The 20311-nt window shown below is 38.9% G+C and overlaps 1 non-coding gene across 1 annotated transcript; it reads right to left on the bottom strand.

Annotated features, from left to right (window-relative positions):
• Positions 1–1309: 1309 nt before the first annotated feature.
• LOC115833434 lies at positions 1310–1379 on the bottom strand. The gene has a single exon (XR_004028864.1). It is a non-coding gene; the product is annotated as a small nucleolar RNA SNORD30 (small nucleolar RNA).
• Between the last annotated feature and the right edge of the window lie 18932 nt (positions 1380–20311).

The following is a 20311-nucleotide window of genomic DNA, read 5'->3' as shown; positions in this document are numbered from 1 at the left end:
TACAGGCTTGAGCCACCATGCCCGGCCCACAGATGATAATTTAAAAATCAGTGTTGATTGGGCTGGGTGCGGTGGCTCACGCCTGTAATCCCAGCACTTTGGGGAGGCCGAGGCGGGTGGATCACGAAGTCAGGAGTTCGAGACCAGCCTGGCCAACATGACGAAACCCTGTCTCTACTAAAAATACAAAAATTAGCTGGGCGTGGAGGTGTGCACCTGTAATCCCAGCTACTCGGGAGGCTGAGGCAGGAGAATCGCTTGAACCCTGAAGGTGGAGGTTGCAGTGAGCTGAGATCGCGCCATTGCACTCCAGCCTGGGCGACAGGACGAGACTCCATCTCAAAATAAATAATAAATAAAAATTAGTGTTGATTTTTTGCCTTCCTTTTTTTCTTATAAATTCTGGCTGATAATTTCTATTAACATACAAAACTAACATTGATTAAGGTCATTTTAGATTTATGTATTTTTTCCAAATAGTTGTTCAAAATAAAGTAATTAAAGAAAATGTGGCACATACACACCATGGAATACTACGCAGCCATAAAAAAGGATGAGTTCATGTCCTTTGCAGGGACATGGATGAAGCTGGAAACCATCATTCTCAGCAAACTAACACAAGAACAGAAAACCAAACACCACATGTTCTCACTCATAAGTGGGAGTTGAACAATGAGAACACATGGACACAGGGAGGGGAACATCACACACTGGGGCCTGTCGGGGGGTGGGGGGCTAGGGGAGAAATAGCATTAGGAGAAATACCTAATGTAGATGGTGGGTTGATGGGTGAAGCAAACCACCATGGCACGTGTATACCTATGTAACAAACCTGGATGTTCTGCACATGTACCCCAGAACTTAAAGTATAATAATAATAATAAAAAAAAGTAATTAAGAAGGGTTCTCTACTGTGAGAAAAATTTTGTTTCGTTTTCTTTATGAGACAAAATATTGAGCTAAAATTTCAGCTTATATTCAGAAAGATGAACACTTTTATTCCACTTACTTGGTTTACTTTCTTTTTCATAGACATGAAAATTCACAGGAGACATCCTATTTGTAATCCATTATTGCTCAATACTGTCTCATGTATTCCTTTCAATGTACATATATCCTGACAATATATTCAATGCTATATGTTATTTTTTTTCCAGTCCCCTATTGATTAACTTTCAAATTGATTCTAATTTTCACCAATGACACATGATGATGCAATAATCATTACTTTGCATAGATTTTTACAGTCATGTATTTATTTTAAAAATTTATTTTAATTTATTTATATTTTTACTTATTTTATGTTTTTAAAATTCAGATTTCCATGTTTCAGCAGCAAGTCATTAGCTGAATGAGAGTCCATGTAAGTCATCATGTATATATATAGTTGTATATTTCTGAAGGATAAATTCTTAGAGGTAGAACTGCCATGTGAAAGGAAATGAACATTCCAAATGTAAAAACTATTGCTAAAATGACCTACAAATATATAAATAAATATATGTTGCCATTTGATATGGTTTGCCTGTATCGCCACCCAAAATCTCGTCTTCAGTTGTAATCCCCATAACCCGCACATGTCAAGGGTGGGGGCAGGTGGAGGTAATGGGATCATGGGGACTGTTTCCCACATGCTGTTCTCATGATAATGAGAGAGTCTCATGAGATCTGATGGTTTTATAAGCATACAGCATTTCCCCTGCTTGCACTCACTTCGTCCTGCTGCCCTGTGAAGAAGGTGCCCGCTTCTCCTTTGCCTTCCACCATAATTGTAAGTTTCCTGAGACCTCCCCAGCAATGTGGAACTGTGAGTCAATTAAACCTCTTTTCTTTATAAATTACCCAGTTTCGGATATTTCTTCATAGCAGTGTGAGAATGGACTAATACACCATGCACAGTGCCATGAAAATGTGCTTCTTCTATCTCTGATGGAAGAGAGTGTAACTGACCTGCGGCCCAATTGTAGCACTTAGAAATCCGTCACAGTACTTGTGCTATGCACAGACCACTCTTCCTAAGGACTTCTTCTAGCCAGTAAACAATTGAACACGGCAGAGATTCTAAGACAGGTCCATTCCTAAGACATGCAGGGCTACTCTGATAGGGGATTTTGGCTCAAGGACTCTCCAACGACCTTTCAGAATTCTCTTAAACCACAATGAAGTCTAGAATGCTTTCTCTCCCAACTTTTATTTAATTCTTCCTTCTTTACCCTTCTCTTTCATCCAGAGCCAGTTCTGCATTGTGGTTTGGCAGTTCTCCTAGATTCCTTCAGCTCCTTCCCCATTTTCTATCACAGGTATTTCTCTCAATAAATTTCTTTTTCTTTTCTTTCTTTCTTTCTTTCTTTCTTTCTTTCTTTCTTTCTTTCTTTCTTCCTTCTTTCTTTCTTTTTTTTTTTTTAAGATGGAGTCCCACTCTGTCGCCCAGGCTGGAGTGCAATGGTGCCATCTCGGCTCACTGCAACCTCCGCCTCCCAGGTTCAAGCGATTCTCCTGCCTCAGCCTCCTGAGTAGCTGGGATCACAGGCACGCATTACCACGCCTGGCTAATTTTTGTATTTTTAGTAGAGATGGAGTTTCACCATGTTCGTCAGGCTGGTCTCGAGCTCCTGACCTCGTGATCTGCCCGCCTCAGCCTCCCAAAGTGCTGGGATTACAGGCGTGAGCCACCGCGCCCAGCCTTCAATAAATTTCTTATATGAATAATCATATCTTGGTCTCTGATTCTTGGAGGACCTTGGCTAACACAGTGTATAAAAATATCTATATAGTTACATCATCAAATTGTAATATTTTTCTTTTTTTGAAGTTATTTAAATAATTGTCTTTAATTATGTAGTTTAGCATCTTTTGCGTACTTATTAGCCATATGTAATTTATTTTCTGAAGATTTTATGTTTATGAAATTTACTGTTTTTTTCTTTAAAATCTTCTTGTTGGTATTTTTGTCTTTTTTGTTTTTTGTTTTATTGAGATAGAATCTTGCTCTGTTGCCCAGGCTGGAGTGCAGTGGCATGATCTTGGCTCACTGCAACCTCTACCTCCCCAGTTCAATTGATTCTCTTGCCTCCACCTCCCGAGTAGCTGCGATTACAGATGCATGCCACCATGGCCGGCTAACTTTTTATATTTTTAGTAGAGACGGGGTTTCAACATGTTGGCCGGGCTGGTCTCGAACTCCTGACCTCAGGTGATCTGCCCACCCTGGCCTCCCAAAGTGCTGGGATTACAGGTGTGAGTCACTCCGCCCCCTTCCCCCGTCCCCCCCTCCACCCGCTCCCCCTGCCGCCGCAGTCTGCTTGCTGTTTTCTTACTGATTTGCAGAATCATTTATCAACAATGAAAGTAATACTATAGCTAATATTAAGTAAGGATTTACTATGAGAAAATCATTGTAAGAAGTCTTTAATGTAAATTATGAACCTACAAAAATCTTATGAGATAAATACTATTATATTGCTAATTTTACAAATGTGGCAATAAGGAGAAAGAGGACGCATAATTGCACTAAGGTCATCTATGGTTTATGTGGCAAAGTTAGGATATGTATCTGTCTTTTCTGACTTAATTCAAGACCAATGTTCTACACTATAATTCCACTACACTATACTTCTACTAGACCAAAATCTTTTGTGCTTCCTCTATATTGCAAAATATTTTCTTTCTTTTTTTTTTTTTTGAGACGGAGTCTCGCTCTGTCACCCAGGCTGGAGTGCAGTGGCGCGATCTCGGCTCACTGCAAGCTCGGCCTCCCGGGCTTACGCCATTCTGCCTCAGCCTCTCCGAGTAGCTGGGACTACAGGCGCCCGCCACCATGCCCGGCTAATTTTTTGTATTTTTAGTAGAGACGGGGTTTCACCATGGTCTCGATCTCCTGACCTCGTGATCCGCCCGCCTCGGCCTCCCAAAGTGCTGGGATTACAAGCGTGAGCCACCGCGCCTGGCCGTTTTAGGTAATTTTGAAATGCTATAAGATAGAAGTAAAATAGTGGAAAATAGTAATAGTTTATAAATTGTGCCTATTGTTCATTATTTTACATATATAAATTCAGTCTGGTTGTTTTTCATTTCTTCTTTTCCAGTTTGACTTGATATTTTGTTGTATCATATTCTAGAAAAGTTCAATGTAACTTATGATTTTTGAAATAGTTGTTAAAATTGCTATCTTTCTCTGCTATCTGTAGCTGTTCATATAAAGCTTGAATTAAATAAAAAAGAGCTTATGACAGTTTCTAGATCTGAATTTAAAGAGGGGGCTTTGTTAAATTTTGACACATAAAAATTCAGAATTCAGGGATCTTGTGCTAGTGCCAGGATACTTACTAGCAGTGTCTCAGGTCATTGCCATCATCTTACTGCTGAATAACAGACATCGGAGCTTTACTCAAGGTCTATTTGATAGAAAGGTATCATCAGTCAGGAATCAGGAGAGCTATAAAAATTGCAGAGCAGAGAAGGAAAGTGTTGTGCAGGGCAGGAAATGGCTGTTCAGGGCAGGGTAGGGCACATTAGAAAATGTAGGGGTAGGTTCAAGCCCAACAGAGTAAAGAGGGTTTGAAAAAGTCCAGGAGGGATTGAATAGTACCTTTTGGTAAAGGTATGGTTCGGAAAAAGTAAGATAAGGGGACGGGGCATGGTGGCTCATGCCTGTAATCCCAGCACTTTGGGAGGCCGAGGCAGGTGGATCACTTGAGGTCAGGAGTTGGAGACCATCCTGACCAACATGGCGAAACCCCGTCTGTACTAAAAATAACAAAATTAGCCCGACGTGGTGGCTCACGCCTGTAATCCCAGCTACATGGAAGACTGAGGCAGGAGAATTGCTTGAACCCGGGAGGTGGAGGTTGCAGTGAGCCGCGATCGCGCCATTGCACTCCAGCCTGGACAACAAGAGCGAAACTCAGTCTCAAAAAAAAAAAAAAAAAAAAAAGGAAAGAAAAAGAAAATAAAAAGGGGGATAAGGCAGGGCATAGCAGAGATACCCAGAGCAAGGAAGAGCTGAACAAGACAAGGTCAGGCAAAACGGGGCATGGTCTGACATGTTATGTCAGGGTGTGCTAGGACCAGGAAGCTGGGGCATGGCAGAGAACTGGTCACGAAAAAGTTGAAAAGTAAAATCTGTACAGTGCTGGAAGGGGTGGAGAAGAACGAGTCTATTATAAATGTAAGTGTAAAGTGATTTAGGGCAGGGCACTCTTGTAGAGGCTATATAGAACAGAAAGAGCTGAGTAAATGATGGCTAGGGTAACATGAGGTGAGGCAGGAAAGGGCAATGAATATGTTGAGTCTGTAAGGCAACCTTGAGTCTGATGATACTAAGGATGTTTCCATTAATTGATAAGAATTATATGGAATATAGTTGTGATTGACATGAGTTTTCAATATTGGTGGCATATAGTAAGCAGGTCTAAATATCAATTATCTCAAATTTTAAGGGTCCTATGTCAAAGTGCTCATCAATACCCATGTTACCAATCATAGAATTTTTTTTTTTTTTTTGAGACAGAGTCTTGCTCTGTCACCCAGGCTGGAGTGCAATGGCATGATCTCGGCTCATTGCGACCTCCACCTGCTGGGTTCAAGAGATTCTCCCGCCTCAGCCTCCTGAGTAGCTGGGATTATATGCATCCACCATCATGCCTGGCTAACTTTTGTATTTTTGTAGAGACAGGGTTTCACCATGTTGGCCAGGCTGGTCTTGAACTCCTGACCTCAGCTGATCCACCTGCCTCGGCCTCCCAAAGTGCTGAGATTGCAGGCAAGAGCCACCATGCTCGACCCCAGTCATAGAATTTTGTTCTGTTATTGATCCTTAAGTCTATAAAATGTGTTTTACGAGTATACTGTAAATAAATGTCTATTATCACTACTAATTTTTGTATCTTGATAATTTAATAGTGTTTCTCATTCTGACTGTTCTTAAGAATCATACGTGGAATTTGTGAAAATATTTATCTTAAGGCTCCACCTGTATTATTGTATCTGCTGGGATTGTTGCTATATTATTCTCACTAGCTTTCTGCAGTTAGAAAAAAATGAAAACCCATATCGTTGTACAATAGTTAATGAGGAGCCATTAATATCATATTTGTCGTTAGCTATATCTGTTCCAAAGAGAAGAATGTTCAGAGTGTTCTGCCTTGGAATAGAGGGTAGGAGAATGGGACTATATTTAGTAGGTGCCACTCCCTCCTTCCAGTTAGCATATATCTTTTCCCCTTTTGAATGTGCTGAGCAGTTGAGTGTAAAACTTAGTATAAACCATAAAAGTAGGCTACTACCTTAGTTAAGGACTTAGTCATCTCTTCCCTGGAACTATTGCAACAGCATCCTATGTGGTATCTCAGCATCTTATACCCTCCAATCTGTTCTTCAAAGCACTACTCTGTGTAAAACCTTTAAGTAACTCCCAGCACCTGTAGAATACTCAAAACACCTTAGAATGGAATGGAAAAGCACTCCATTCTAAGACCACTATTAATGCCACCAAAACCTATTTTACCGTTCGCACTCAAATGGCTACACACTTAGCTAAAATGTTCATTTCTTAGCCTCCCTTGCATATAGGTATAACCACATGACCAAATTTAGACCAGTGGAAAGTGAGTGTAAGTAAGTGTGTAAGATCTGAGCCATTTCTACCAGAAAGACACATTGATTTCTCTGAATTTTGATGTTTATCCTTCCCAAAGGTTAGTTTGAACCTTGTGGACGAAATCAGCACCCTAGAAGAGAATGGAGCAATAAGATGAAAAGATTTTTTTTTAAATTTTATCTGTCCAACCCACCCTGGATTTGACAGAAAAATAAACGTATATCTCATATTGTAAATATTATTGTGAAATCCACTGTAATTGTGGATGTCTTTGTTAGAGTAGTGTATCCCCTACAATAACTAATGAACTATCTTCTGCTCCTCTGCTTTATAAATCTGTATCTGGTTCATAATGTGTCTCTTGAATGAATGAATGGTAATGCACTAATATTGACTCATCAGGTTGGAGAAGTCATGTGTTACTGAATATATAAAACCACATATTGTCTGCTATGTCTTGTTACATTAATAGCTTATTTCTAGTTTAAAGTCCAATTAATGTAGATATTTTTATAAGACTTATTTTTCACAAGATATCTATTAGGGATGCAGCCTTCCATAAAAATAGACTTGGTATCTATGACCAACGGTATTAATCTATCCTCCTTTTCTTGCTACAAGCTGCTTGATGGTACCGTTAGAATTAAATCCTCTGCAGCAGTTACAGGGTCTCTAGGAGGTCCTAGTTCAGATGGAAGTTAACATGTTAAGCCACACTCACCCATTTATACCCTGAAAAGAATTAGTCATTTTGTTACTTTCAAATATAACAGTTGGGGTTTGTAGACCCCAGATAATAGGAAATATGGTAGGCAGATTTGATTAGCTGGAAAGTCAGAAAAAATAGTCCAGGCCATGGAGTCCTTCTGGAGAGCACAGATCCGGCCAGGTCCCAACTTTGCCTTTGTCACCAAGTGCTAACTGTGTAAAACTTATACTTAATAAATATTCACTAATTCTTGTCACTTGTATGTTCAGATTTAATGTGATTTATTATGAACTGGTTGAAATTTTTTCTTTAAGAATAATATTTAATTTGTGGTAGCTAATTAAAACAACCATCTTCACACAGGCTTTATCCATATAATAAGTTAGCCAAGAGAGAAATTTAAGTTGGAAAAAATATATATATTTGACTTAAAATTTTAAAAATAAGAAAGGATGAACTGGAATAACTTACTGTCGGGAGCATCACAAGCAATTTAGAGAGTTAATTCCACAGTGTGAGAAAGAGGAACACTTTTTTATAAAACAAATGTTTCTGATTTTCATTCTGAAATTGAAGAGTAAAATGGTCATATTTCATTGAGTAAAAATTGCTCTGACCCTGTCTACAAATCAGTGTATTATATAGTAAAAGGCTTCATCTCAAGCCATTTCTTCCACTGGTAAGTTTTTAAATAAAAAGAAAATGATTGTCCATAATAAAACTGCTATTCTATTTAAAGGATCTTGACCCTTTCATACTAAAAACGGTAGTCCTGCTGTTGAATTTTTAGAATATATTATTGGCCATTGATTTCATTAATCTAAAGTTAGTATTAAAAACCTCATTATCCTTGCAGCGAGCTGAGATCGCACCACTGCACTCCAGCCTGGGCGACAGAGTGAGACTCCGTCTCATAAATAAATAAATAAATAAATAAATAAATAAAAAAAACCTCATTATCAAGTAATAAATGATAGGCAGTTGGCAAGCTCAGTGATGGATAAATTTTACTGTCAACTTTAAGTGCAGTAACAAGCCACAAATATCTTCCTAGAGATGACAGGGCCTGTTGGCCATGAACTTGAGTATCCAAATTCAGTCTTCTCCTGTGGGGCTGCTCTTCACTGAAATCTCTCCTCTGAGCTCTATTTTCTGCCACAAGGACAACTGAGTATTTGTACCAACTGTCTCTTGTGTAGATCTTATCTTCGAGATCTACTAAAGAAAATCAGTGAGTTGGATAAGTATCTCAAATGTAATTAGAATGAGGGAAGAAGATTTAGGTCTTTTTTCTTTTGTATCATCAATTCCCCATAACCTTTCATTTAGAGACATACTGTATCACATCAATAAAAGAAAGAGTAGCAACCAACTTTCTGCACTTCAAACTACTGCCTGGATAACATTATCAAAGTGTGAACTAGGCCTGGCCTAACTATCCAATAGCCTATCTCTCACTAAAAAGAATCTTCAGGCTTAACTAGTGCAATCTATCCCCTTTGTCACAAACATACCATCTTTTATTTTTTTTTGAGATGGAGTCTCGCTGTGTTGCCCAGGCTGGAGTACAGTGGTGCCATCTCGGCTCACTGCATCCTCCGCCTCCGGGGTTCACACCATTCTCCTGCCTCAGCCTCCTGAGTAGCTGGGACTACAGGTGCCCCCCACAACGCCCGGCTAATTTTTTTGTATTTTTAGTAGAGACGGGGTTTCACCATTTTAGCCGGAATGGTCTCCATCTTCTGACCTCATGATCTGCCCGCCTTGGCCTCCCAAAGTGCTGGGATTACATGCATGAGTGACCCCGCCTGGCCCAAACATACAATCTTTATTATGCCATCTGTGACTTCATTTCTTTTGTCAGGAATGCCATCCCTTATCTATTCTATTTAGTTGTCCTACATCAATTCCTCATATTTTCTCCCTTTGAAATTCTGTCACCTTTAGAATCTTCACCACTAATACATCGTAGTTGCATACTTACTTCATATTGATAACTGTTTTCTATTCATTAATTCTGCTTTCCAACTACATTGTATTTACGTACTTCCAAATTATGTACAGTGTCTAGTACAATGCTCAGCTAATTGGCACTCATGCTCCACGACAGTCCTTTGTCACAGAGTATCCGAAGTAATCTTCTAAAATTATAAATCAAATTATTTTACTCTCTTGTTTTATATCTTCCAATGATTTCTCATTCTAGGTAGAGTAACATGAAAGAATCAACTTTAATTGGTTTTAATCCCATGGTTAGTACCCCTCTACCAACTTTCCTTCCAATCGTGACTTGAATGCCCAGTGTGCCATTCAAATGGAGCCCAACACTCAGCTTGCTGCCACATTAGGGAAGGTATGATCAACAAACACATAAAGTGCTATTTCGCTGATTCCTTCATTCAAAATACTTTTTAGACACCACCTGTATGTTAGGTTCTGTTTTAGATACTGGTGTCTAGTGATAAACAATAAACTGTCCGTTACTTCTTGGTTCATTTTCATTAGAGTGACCAACTGTCCTGGTTTAAATGGAGCATAAGAGGTTTCTTGGAATGTGGGACTTTCAGTGCTAAAACCAAAAAATCTCAGTGCTAACACCTGGGATGAGGTGATTACTGTAATTCTTTTTTTTTTTTTTCTTTTTTTTTTTACTTTAAGTTCTAGGGTACATGTGCACAACGTGCAGATTTGTTACATATGCATACCTGTGCCATGTTGGTGTGCTGCACCCGTTAACTCTTCATTTACATTACATATATCTCCTAATGCTATCCCTCCCCCGTCCCCCAACCCCATGACAGGCCCTGGTGTGTGATGTTCCCCATCCTGTGTCCAAGTGACTGTAATTCTAATAGAGGAAACAGGCAATAAATATGTACATACAGAGAAGACATCTGATAAGTATCTGCAAATTGATAAGCCAATATTAATTGATTAAAGAGAAAAGAGCTTTTACATATTCATTAAAACCTCAATTAATGATCTTGAATCTTGCCTTGTGTTTTTCATATGGAATCTGTCACATGTATTGCTGCATAAAAAATTATCCCCAAACTTAGCAGGTTAAAACAACAAACACTTATTTGTCAGAGTTTCTGAGCATCAGGAATCTGAGAGTGACTTAGCTGCATGGTTTTGGTACAGGGTGTCTCATGAGATTGCTATCTTGATAGTAGCTAGGGCTGCTGTCATCAGAAGTCGTGACTGGGTCCAAAGGGTCTTATACTCAGCTTACTTGCTCACTCGTGTGGTTGCTGGCAGGTCTCAATTCTTCACAGGTTGTAGGCTGGAGGCCTCGGTTACCCAACATGTGGGCCTCTCTATAGACTACCATAGTGTTCTCAGATGGCTTTTTTTAGAGCCAACAATCAGAGAGAGAATCTTCAAGATGTAAGCTTTAGTCTTTTTGTAACCTAATGTAAGAATTACATACCATGTTCATAACTTCTGCCATTTCTTTTTCTTTCTTTTTTTTTATTTTGAGAGAGTCTCGCTTTGTCACCCATGTTGGAGTGCAATGGTGCGATGTTGGTTCACTTCAACCTCTGCCTCCTGGGTTCAAGCAATTCTCCTGCCTCAGCCTCCTAAGTAGCTGGGATTACAGGCATGCGCCACCACACCCAGCTAATTTTTTTGTATTTTTAGTAGAGATGGAGTTTCGCCCTGTTGGCCAGGCTGGTCTTGAACTCCTGACCTCAGGGGATACTCCCGTCTCAGCCTCTCAAAGTGCTAGGATTACAGGCATGAGCCACTGTGCCCGGCCCAGTTCTGCCATATTTTACTGGTGACACAGATCAAACATGGTCAAACATGGAAGAGGGCTGTACAAAGATGTGTATACCAGGAAATGGAGCTTATTAGGGGTCAATTTGGAGGCTGGCTACCATGCCAGGTTTCTGTCCCTATGTTCACATTTATTATGCTAAAGAATCCCTTTTCCAAAATATAGAGTGCCAGGGCCAATTCTCAAAAGTTTTGATGTCAGGAGTGGAACATTTTCATGATGCATTCTAGAGAAGGCAATTAAAATATTTTACCCCAAAATATATTTCTTTGACATACTTCGAAATGGCCACCACTTGGCCAGCAAACAGAAGTGGTCTTGCAAAGCTGTCTTTTGTGGGGAAAAGTTTGTGTCTGTAGAGAATCTCCATTGGTGCAACCATGCCCCCTTCCCTTTCTATGCCTTTCCCTGGATCCAAGAGAAGTTGAGAGTCTGACATCATTAAAAATCTGAAAAGAAAAATTTACCAGTTATTCTCTTTGAGGAAGTCTTCATCTACCTAACAAGGCCACCTTTGCTAGCCAAGTGTCTTCCTTTCTCTGTCTCTTAACCTGTCTTGCCACCAATCCTGATTTACCAACAGTAGCTATTTCTGGCCAAGCTCTAACTTTACATATGTTACTGTGGCCTCAGGATGGCATATAAGTTTCTATAACTCATTGGCAAGTTGGGTCTTTGTTCTGAAGGACTACCATATATACACGTTAAATAAATTTGTATGCCTTTTCTCCTATTAATCAATCTACCTCATGTTGGTGATCTTTGGTGAAACTTTAGAGGGTCAAGAGCTTGTGGCCTCCCCACTAGATACTTCTGATGTAGGCTGTGTGAAGAACACATACAAACAATACTCTTAGCATGCCCCAGAAGAATTTCATCTCATCCTATGGGATTAAACTACCCCTTATATGAAGATGATGATGACTTCCAGATATCTATATCTGTATCTACCTATATCTGTATCTATCTGTATTTGTGTCTGTATCTATATCTATGTTGAACTTTAGCACAATCTCACAGAGATGTTTCACAGGTAGCTCAAACCATTTCTTCTACTCCCAATTCACACCACGCTGTAGTTGCAAGTCTCCCTGAATTCCTGAACTTGATGAATAGAAATAGCATTTTCTCTATAACTCAAGTGAGAACTTTGTTTTGCTAAAACTCCTCATATGAACAGATTTCAAAGTCTGCTGATCCTATTTTGTTATTAGTTTTTGTATTGTCTTTTCCCTTGTCAATGCCTTTAGTTCATGTACATATCATTTCCTCCTGGGTTGTGACCAATAACCTCTTACCCAGAGTACCTGATACTAATCCCACTCTTTTTAAATGGTATTCTCTACACCACTGCCGGTATTTTTTTTTCTAAAATGCTGATTGATCATTTCCTGCTCAAAATCCTTTATTTTGTTTCTCCTTATCTTCTGGATAAAATACAAACTGTACTGTGATATAGAAGGCTTATCATTTCCAAACCTTTGTAAACATCTCCAGTTTCACCTGCTGACATTCCACCAATGTTGCATATACCAAATTCAACCATAAGTCATTATAATATTTCAAGTCTCCCTGCTCTTGGAAATCTGTAAATTCCTATTCATCCTGAGATTCAGCTCAGGTGTCCCTCTTCCAGAAATCTCTTACTATGGTCTTCACTTACTCTTCTTACACTAAGTACCCCTCACTCACTTCTGTCAAAGTACTTGTCACTGTATATTATAATAATCTTCTGAAATTATTTTCTCCCACTAAACCTTGAAAGCAGGGACTGGTCTTTCATCTTTATATTTATAGTGCATGACAAAGTAGCTAGCTCAAGGTAGATGTACAGTATTTGTTGAATGAGCAAATTATTCTGTGAAATTTGCCTTTTCTGCTATATGACTGGGCAAAATTGATGGTTAATTTTTTTAACCTAGTAGCTCTACACAAGGAAGATACCAATTATTGGGGAGTCTGGCTATTTTAATTAGACCAAACAATCATGTCCATCATTAAAGAATTCATTGATAACTATAATAGAGGGAGAAAGTATTGTGGGGAACTTATATTTTATTGTGTGTGTTGGGCGTTTAGAGGAAGGTATTTTGGTTAGCACTAACATTTACTGGTTGCTTACTATATGCCAGGAGCCAATAGCTAAATGTTATTCATTAATTAAAAAGATAAATCCTAGAGAATATGAACTAACAATATTCTCATCTTACAGATAAGCAAACCAAGACTCACAGGGATTAAATGGTCGAATGATTTGCTTCAGGCTATAGAAAGTTAGGATTTGAACCCAGGTTGGTCTTACTCCAAAGTCCATAGTATTTCCAATTCTGCTAGGCAATTAATGACATTACTTTTGATGGTTTTTTTGGATTAAAAATTATAATTTTCACAAAAAGCACCAAATTGATAGCTTTCATAACCAAATAAAATGATAAAAGGAAATATCACTGTAAAATATACTTTTAAATCAGTTATTTGTTTAATTTTTTTTTTTTTTTTTTTTTGAGACGGAGTCTCGCTCTGTCGCCCAGGCTGGAGTGCAGTGGCGCAGTCTCGGCTCACTGCAAGCTCCGCCTCCCGGGTTCACGCCATTCTCCTGCCTCAGCCTCTCCGAGTAGCTGGGACTACAGGCGCCCGCCACCACGCCCGGCTAATTTTTTTGTATTTTTAGTAGAGACGGGGTTTCACCGTGTTAGCCAGGATGGTCTCGATCTCCTGACCTCGTGATCCACCCACCTCGGCCTCCCAAAGTGCTGGGATTGCAAGCGTGAGCCACCGCGCCCGGCCTTATTTGTTTAATTTATGTTTTTCTTTTCTATTGTTTTAGGTTACTAAACTAAAGCACAGGGTTTGTGGAGAAATTTTATATGTTAAACCATTTACCAAACCATTTACCAAAAAGGTCATTTACAGAATATTTTCATTAAGATTTCCCATTTGATTTCAATTTTATTATAAATGTTATTATTTACATCTCAAAAATATCTTTCTGTAATGACATTTGTGTGCTACCTGTTTGAGATATTAGCAGTGACCACAGCAAGCTCAGACAGAAGGATTTATTAAAGAAAAATTAAAAGTTATAAATCTTCATTGGTGACAAAAGACCACTGAGGATTTATCATCCAATATATATATCTGAGACATAAAAAACAAATCCCTTTCTTTGAATTTGTAGTTTCTTAGTTGAGTACTTATCATTTGAATAGTAAATGCACCATAAAATTGATTATCAATTCACCGATCATTATAATATGTGAATTTTTATCAGATAATCTAAGAGGGAATTTAAATTTAGATTAATGATACATCCTCTTTGATTCTGCCCTTAGAATCATAGCTAAATGGAACAACTGAATGAAACAATGAAACAGCTGAAATGAAAATGTTCATAGGCTTACATAACTTCTAGTTTTGTTCCCATCTTATATTGCACATAAGAAAAATCAGATTTGGACCAATTAGTCTGGCTAAACGTCCATAGCAAGTTAGTAAGTAGATGGACTAGAATATATTTATGTAGATAGCATACATTAATAAGGCATAAAAAATACCTAAACCCTTAGGCACTTATAGTAGAAGATCAGCTTTCTTTTAGCCTGATATTCAGATATATCTGAGCACTCTTGGCAATGAATTGGTGAGCAAGCCTGCGAAGAGATGATTTTCACAAAGTTATTAGAGATTTTGTTTTTGAGTTTGAGTGTGTAAGTGTGTGTATACCTGAATAAAAGGAAAGGGAGATGGAAGTGATACAGCATCTGTTGGAAAAATTTGTCCCTCGACCTTGCTATATGCAATGGACTGAATGCTTATGTAACCTATGTAAACCAAAAAGTATCAGAAACAGGTCTCAATCATTTTAGGGTTTTATTTTGCCAAGGTTGAGCATGCACCCAGGGAAAAAGAACACAAAACGACAGGAAGATCTGTGAACTGTGCTTTTTTCCAATGAAGGTCTGGGGACTTCAATACTTAAAGGGGTAAGAGTGGGAAATAAAAGAAAGAGGAAAGAAAAAGAAGTGGGGAAAGGGGAGCAGATAAAAGGGGCAAGTGGTTCTACTCTTTTAAGGTTTTGATCAACGCTCACTGAATCCATATTTACATGTGAAATGAAGGGGTACAGAAATAGTCAATTATGCATTTATTTCATGTTCAGTGAATCTGCATTAATATGCATTTGTGTCAGGTGGAATGTGTGTCATGTGTCAGAGATGACTTCGGGTCCTGTTTTTGTCCTGTACCCCTGAAGATAAGCTGTTAATTACATTGTCAGGATGAAATTCAACAAGACCATTTTAGGGTAAAGATCTTGGGGCCTACAAGGAATTTCCTTGTGAGCAAATTCCTTGTGAGGGAGGGCTCCTGGGGAGCTATGTGAATTTTTACCTTTGTAGGAACAAAAGTAGGAGGCAATTTTGTGTGACTCAGTTCCCAAGCTTGACTTTTCCCTTTGGCTTAGAGAGTTTGGGGTCCCAAGATTTTCTTTTTTTTTTTTTTTTTTTTTTGAGACGGAGTCTCGCTCTGTCACCCAGGCTGGAGTGTAGTGGCACGATCTCGGCTCACTGCAAGCTCCGCCTCCCGGGTTCACGCCATTCTCCTGCCTCAGCCTCCCGAGTAGCTGGGACTACAGGCGCCCGCCAACACGACCGGCTAATTTTTTGTATTTTTAGTAGAGACGGGGTTTCACCGTGTTAGCCAGGATGGTCTCGATCTCCTGACCTCGTGATCCGCCCGCCTCGGCCTCCCAAAGTGCTGGGATTACAGGCTTGAGCCACTGTGCCCTGCCCCAATTTTATTTTCCTATCCCATTTCCCTCACCAAAAAAAAAAAAAAAAAATTCTTTCACAGAAAACATGTTGGAAGAAAAGGAGTCTCTGGTCTCATATTTTGTCTGATCTCTCACTAGGATGATTTATTCCTAGAAAATAGGTCCCACGTTGTTAGGAAAGCTTATTCTTAGTAGGCTTTGAAGTCTCACATCTTGTGGGGAAAAACAGGGGGAGGAAGAAAGAGAAAGAAAAGGGAAAAGAACAAAAAGGAGGGAGGAAATATCATAATAACAAATGGGAAAAGCAATCCTGGAAAACTGATTTAGGCCGTATAACCCTGATGTCTATACATCAGCAAGCAAGTACGAAATTTCTTTATATATAATTTCCTGTTATTTTCTCCCAAAGCTTAAGTTGTCTAACTTTAGTTTGCAAGGATTTAAGAAAACCACAGTTTTAATTTCTAGTGATTTCAAGGCAGAAAAATGGGAGAAAAAAAGGCAAATATTAGTTTGGAAACTTGTAACCATGAAAAATTTCAGAATCCATACCAAATTGTAGAAAATAATAAAACCTGAAACACAATGGACAAGGCTACAATCTAATAACAGGTGTACTATAGCTTCTTTTGAAAAATAATTTTTCTCGGCCGGGCACGGTAGCTCACGCCTGTAATCCCAGCACTTTGGGAGGCCGAGGCGGGCGGATCCCAAGGTCAGGAGATCGAGACCATCCTGGCTAACACGGTGAAACCCCGTCTCTACTAAAAATACAAAAAATTAGCCGGGCATTGTGGCGGGCACCTGTAGTCCCAGCTACTCGGGGCGCTGAGGCAGGAGAATGGCGTGAATCCGGGAGGCAGAGCCTGCAGTAAGCCGAGATCGCGCTACTGCACTCCAGCCTGGCGGACAGAGCGAGACTCCTTCTCAAAAAAAAAAAAAGAAAAATATTTTTTCTCTTTCCAACTCCCCAATTGAACTAAAGAGGAAAGCATAGTAGGATCAATTTATTCGAAAAAGAAGTTTTAATCTTATTATACTCGGCTTGATTATTTGCATAAAGTGCAGCAAGAATAATTATTTGCCATATGGCTCATTTTTAAATTGGCTTTGCTGGAGTATTTTTTTCATGAAGAATCTCAGATTAGACCTTGTAAATAAAAGCCTCAAGCCCCAGCCAAGTATTTATCTGTGCCTGCATATACTTATATTAATTGGGTGGATTCCTCTCTTTTTAACGTCCCAAAATAATTTGGGGCCCCTGGGTCTGTCAGAAAGTGGCATTCTTTACCTACTGCAGATCAGGAACCTACCTGCAAGGAACTGTATAGATAAGGTGTGAGGCCAGTTTTTCCAAAGGGCTGTTATTGGCTCTATAAAGTCAATCTCAATTCTTAGAGTAGTCTTCTCATTTCTGAAAATATGCCATTCCAGTAAAAGCCTTGGTAAAATAACCAGTGCTTCCGCCTGATTACAATTAAAAAGATTTGTTTATAAGATTTATTAAATTAGCTTTAGCATTAATAACATGCGAATGCAAAAGTAAAATTTGGTTTTGTCTCTGGAGCAAGATTTCATGTAATTGCCTCTTTGAATAAATTAACAAAATCGGGGGAGGGGAGGGGGAGAGAGACAGATTCAGTTGACTTCACACTGTCTAATATGATTAGGTTTTATTATTTGCGAAACTTAGTCTCCTTTTTATCAGAGTAAAATTTTCTGCTTATTCTAAAAAACATGTTTGAGATATCACTTTGGATAAATGAATGATTTATTTCAAAGCGAGTGTATTAATCAGGGTTCTCTAGAGGGACATAACTAATAGTATATATATATATAATTTTGGAAAACATATTAATAACACATTTATATAAATGTAACCCAAAGAAATCTAAATACTATTTTATATTTGACAGTGCTTCTTGTATAATTTTAACGTGCCAAATAAGCCAAGTATGTCTCTCTTGGCCTTCTAAAAAGTTAGTTTTAGGCCAAGAGACTGAATTTAGAATTTGATTTTTAGAAAGTTTGTCAAATATCAAAGGTTCAAAACACTCGATACCACAAAAGGGAATTACAGGTCACTCACTGTGATGGTTAATACTGAGTGTCAACTTGATTGGATTGAAGGATACAAAGTAATGATCCTGGGTGTGTCTGTGAGGGTGTGGCCAAAAGAGATTAACATTTGAATCAGTGTGCTAGGGAAGGCAGATCCACCCTTAATCTTGTGAGCACAATCTAATTCGCTGCCAGTGAATACGAAGCAGGCAGAAAAACATGAAAAGGAGAGACTGGCCTAGGCTCCCAGCCTACATCTTTCTCCCGTGCTGGATCCTTCCTGCCCTCGAACATCGGACTCCAAGTTCTTCAGTTTTGGGACTTGGACTGGCTCTCCTTGCTCCTCAGCTTGTAGTCAGCCTACTATGTGACCTTGTGATCATGTAAGTTAGTAAACTCCCCTTTATATGTGTGTGTGTGTGTGTATATATATATATATATATATATGAACAAATCAACATTGCAAGAAAACCCTGTTATTTCGGCACTGAGGTCTAGATTCTGGCCCTGCATTAGTGTGGATTTTTATTTTAATGTTTAATTTACAGAAAAAAAAATCCCCTTTAAAGTTTAGCCAACTTGTTTATAAACAGAATTGTTTTTACAAGATAGATTTTCCTCAAAATTTTTACAACTTGCTTAAACCTTCAGTTGTGTCCTTTCTTTTTGCTTAAGACAATCTTTAAAAATGTCTAAACTAGACAAATTTCCTTTTAATAAAAACCACATTCCCATTTTTTTAATAACCTTTTACCAAAAACACATCTTAGTTTCCTTATACACTTTGTGTGTACCTAGTAGTTTTAATTACATTCATTAATTATAATGTTAACTCTTAGTAACTTTTATTCTTAGTGAAAAACCTAGGAAGTAAACAATTTTAATATGTACCAGGTATAGAGCCAAGGGCAAAGGACAATGCCTGGAGTTAGGCTTTGTCAAATCCTAAAGGCTCAAATCAAAGGACATAAATTTTTAGACGGGCAAGTGTCAGAAACAAAGATTTTTGTCTTAAAACATCTAGCAGAAACAGTGACTAATTCAGATGAAATGTCTAAATTTTAAATGCATTTCTATGTTATTTTACCAATAATTTAAAAACTATTTACCAGAGATTACTAAAATCATGTGAACTTGAAAGGCATTTGGGCTTATTTATTTAATTTACGAGTAAGTCAATTTGATACCCATGTAGACAGTACACAGAAAGACATATACCCATGTACACATAAAGATACAGAGCATTACAAAGACTTTATAGTTTTGATTGTAAAATTTTAGCCATGAAACAGATAAACTCACTAGTTTAAAAGGAAAGTTGGGTTAAACTGTGAAAAAGTTAAAGTTTATTTGTTTTACATGGCTATGGTAGACACCCTTACTGAGTTTTGGAGAAAAGAGGGTAGCAAATTTACATTTCAAAGTACAGAGAGAGAGAGAGAGAGAGAGAGAGAGTGTTTGGGTGTGTTAGAGCAAGATTAAGAATAGATGCCAGGGCAACACAAAATCATAGAAATTTCCCGTAAGATTTTATAAGGTGACCAATTCATTTAGATAGGTTGTTTTTGTTTGTGTTTGTGTTTTTTTGAGATGAAGTCTTGCTCTGTTGCCCAGGCTGGAGTGCAATGGCATGATTTCGGCACACTGCATCCTCCACCTCCCAGGTTCAAGCAATTCTCCTGTCTCAGCTTCCCAAGTAGCTTGGATTAGAGGCATGTACCACCACGCCTGGCTAATTTTTTTTTTTTTTTTTTGAGACGAAGTCTCGCTCTGTCGCCCAGGCTGGAGTGCAGTGGCGGGATCTCAGCTCACTGCAGGCTCCGCCTCTCGGGTTCACACCATTCTCCTGCCTCAGCCTTCCCAGTAGCTGGGACTGCAGGTGCCCGCCACCGCGCCCGGCTAATTTTTTGTATTTTTAGTAGAGATGGGGTTTCACCGTGGTCTCGATCTCCTGACCTCGTGATCCGCCCGCCTCAGCCTCCCAAAGTGCTGGGATTACAAGCATGAGCCACCGCGCTCGGCATGCCTGGCTAATTTTTTGTATTTTTAGTAGAGATGGGGTTTCACCACGTTGGCCCCACTAGTCTCAGACTCCTGACTTCAAGTAATCTACCTGCCTGGGCCTCCCAAAGTGCTGGGGTTACAGGCGTGAGCCACTGCGCCTGGCCTAGATAGGTAGTTTTAAATTTAGTCTCTATCTTTTTGTGGGGAAAAGAAAGGGAGATCAGATTGTTACTGTGTCTGTGTAGAAAGAAGTAGACATAGGAGACTCCATTTTTTTCTGTACTAAGAAAAATTCTTCTGCCTTGAGATGCTATTAATCTGTAACCCTAACCCCAACCCTGTGCTCCCTGAAACACGTGCTGTGTCAACTCAGGGTGAAATGGA

This window comes from Nomascus leucogenys, chromosome X (genome assembly GCF_006542625.1).
Source record: "Nomascus leucogenys isolate Asia chromosome X, Asia_NLE_v1, whole genome shotgun sequence".
NCBI classification, from domain to species: domain Eukaryota; kingdom Metazoa; phylum Chordata; class Mammalia; order Primates; family Hylobatidae; genus Nomascus; species Nomascus leucogenys.
The sequence above is the reverse complement of the archived record's forward strand: the minus strand, read 5'-3'. Positions and strand labels throughout refer to the sequence as shown.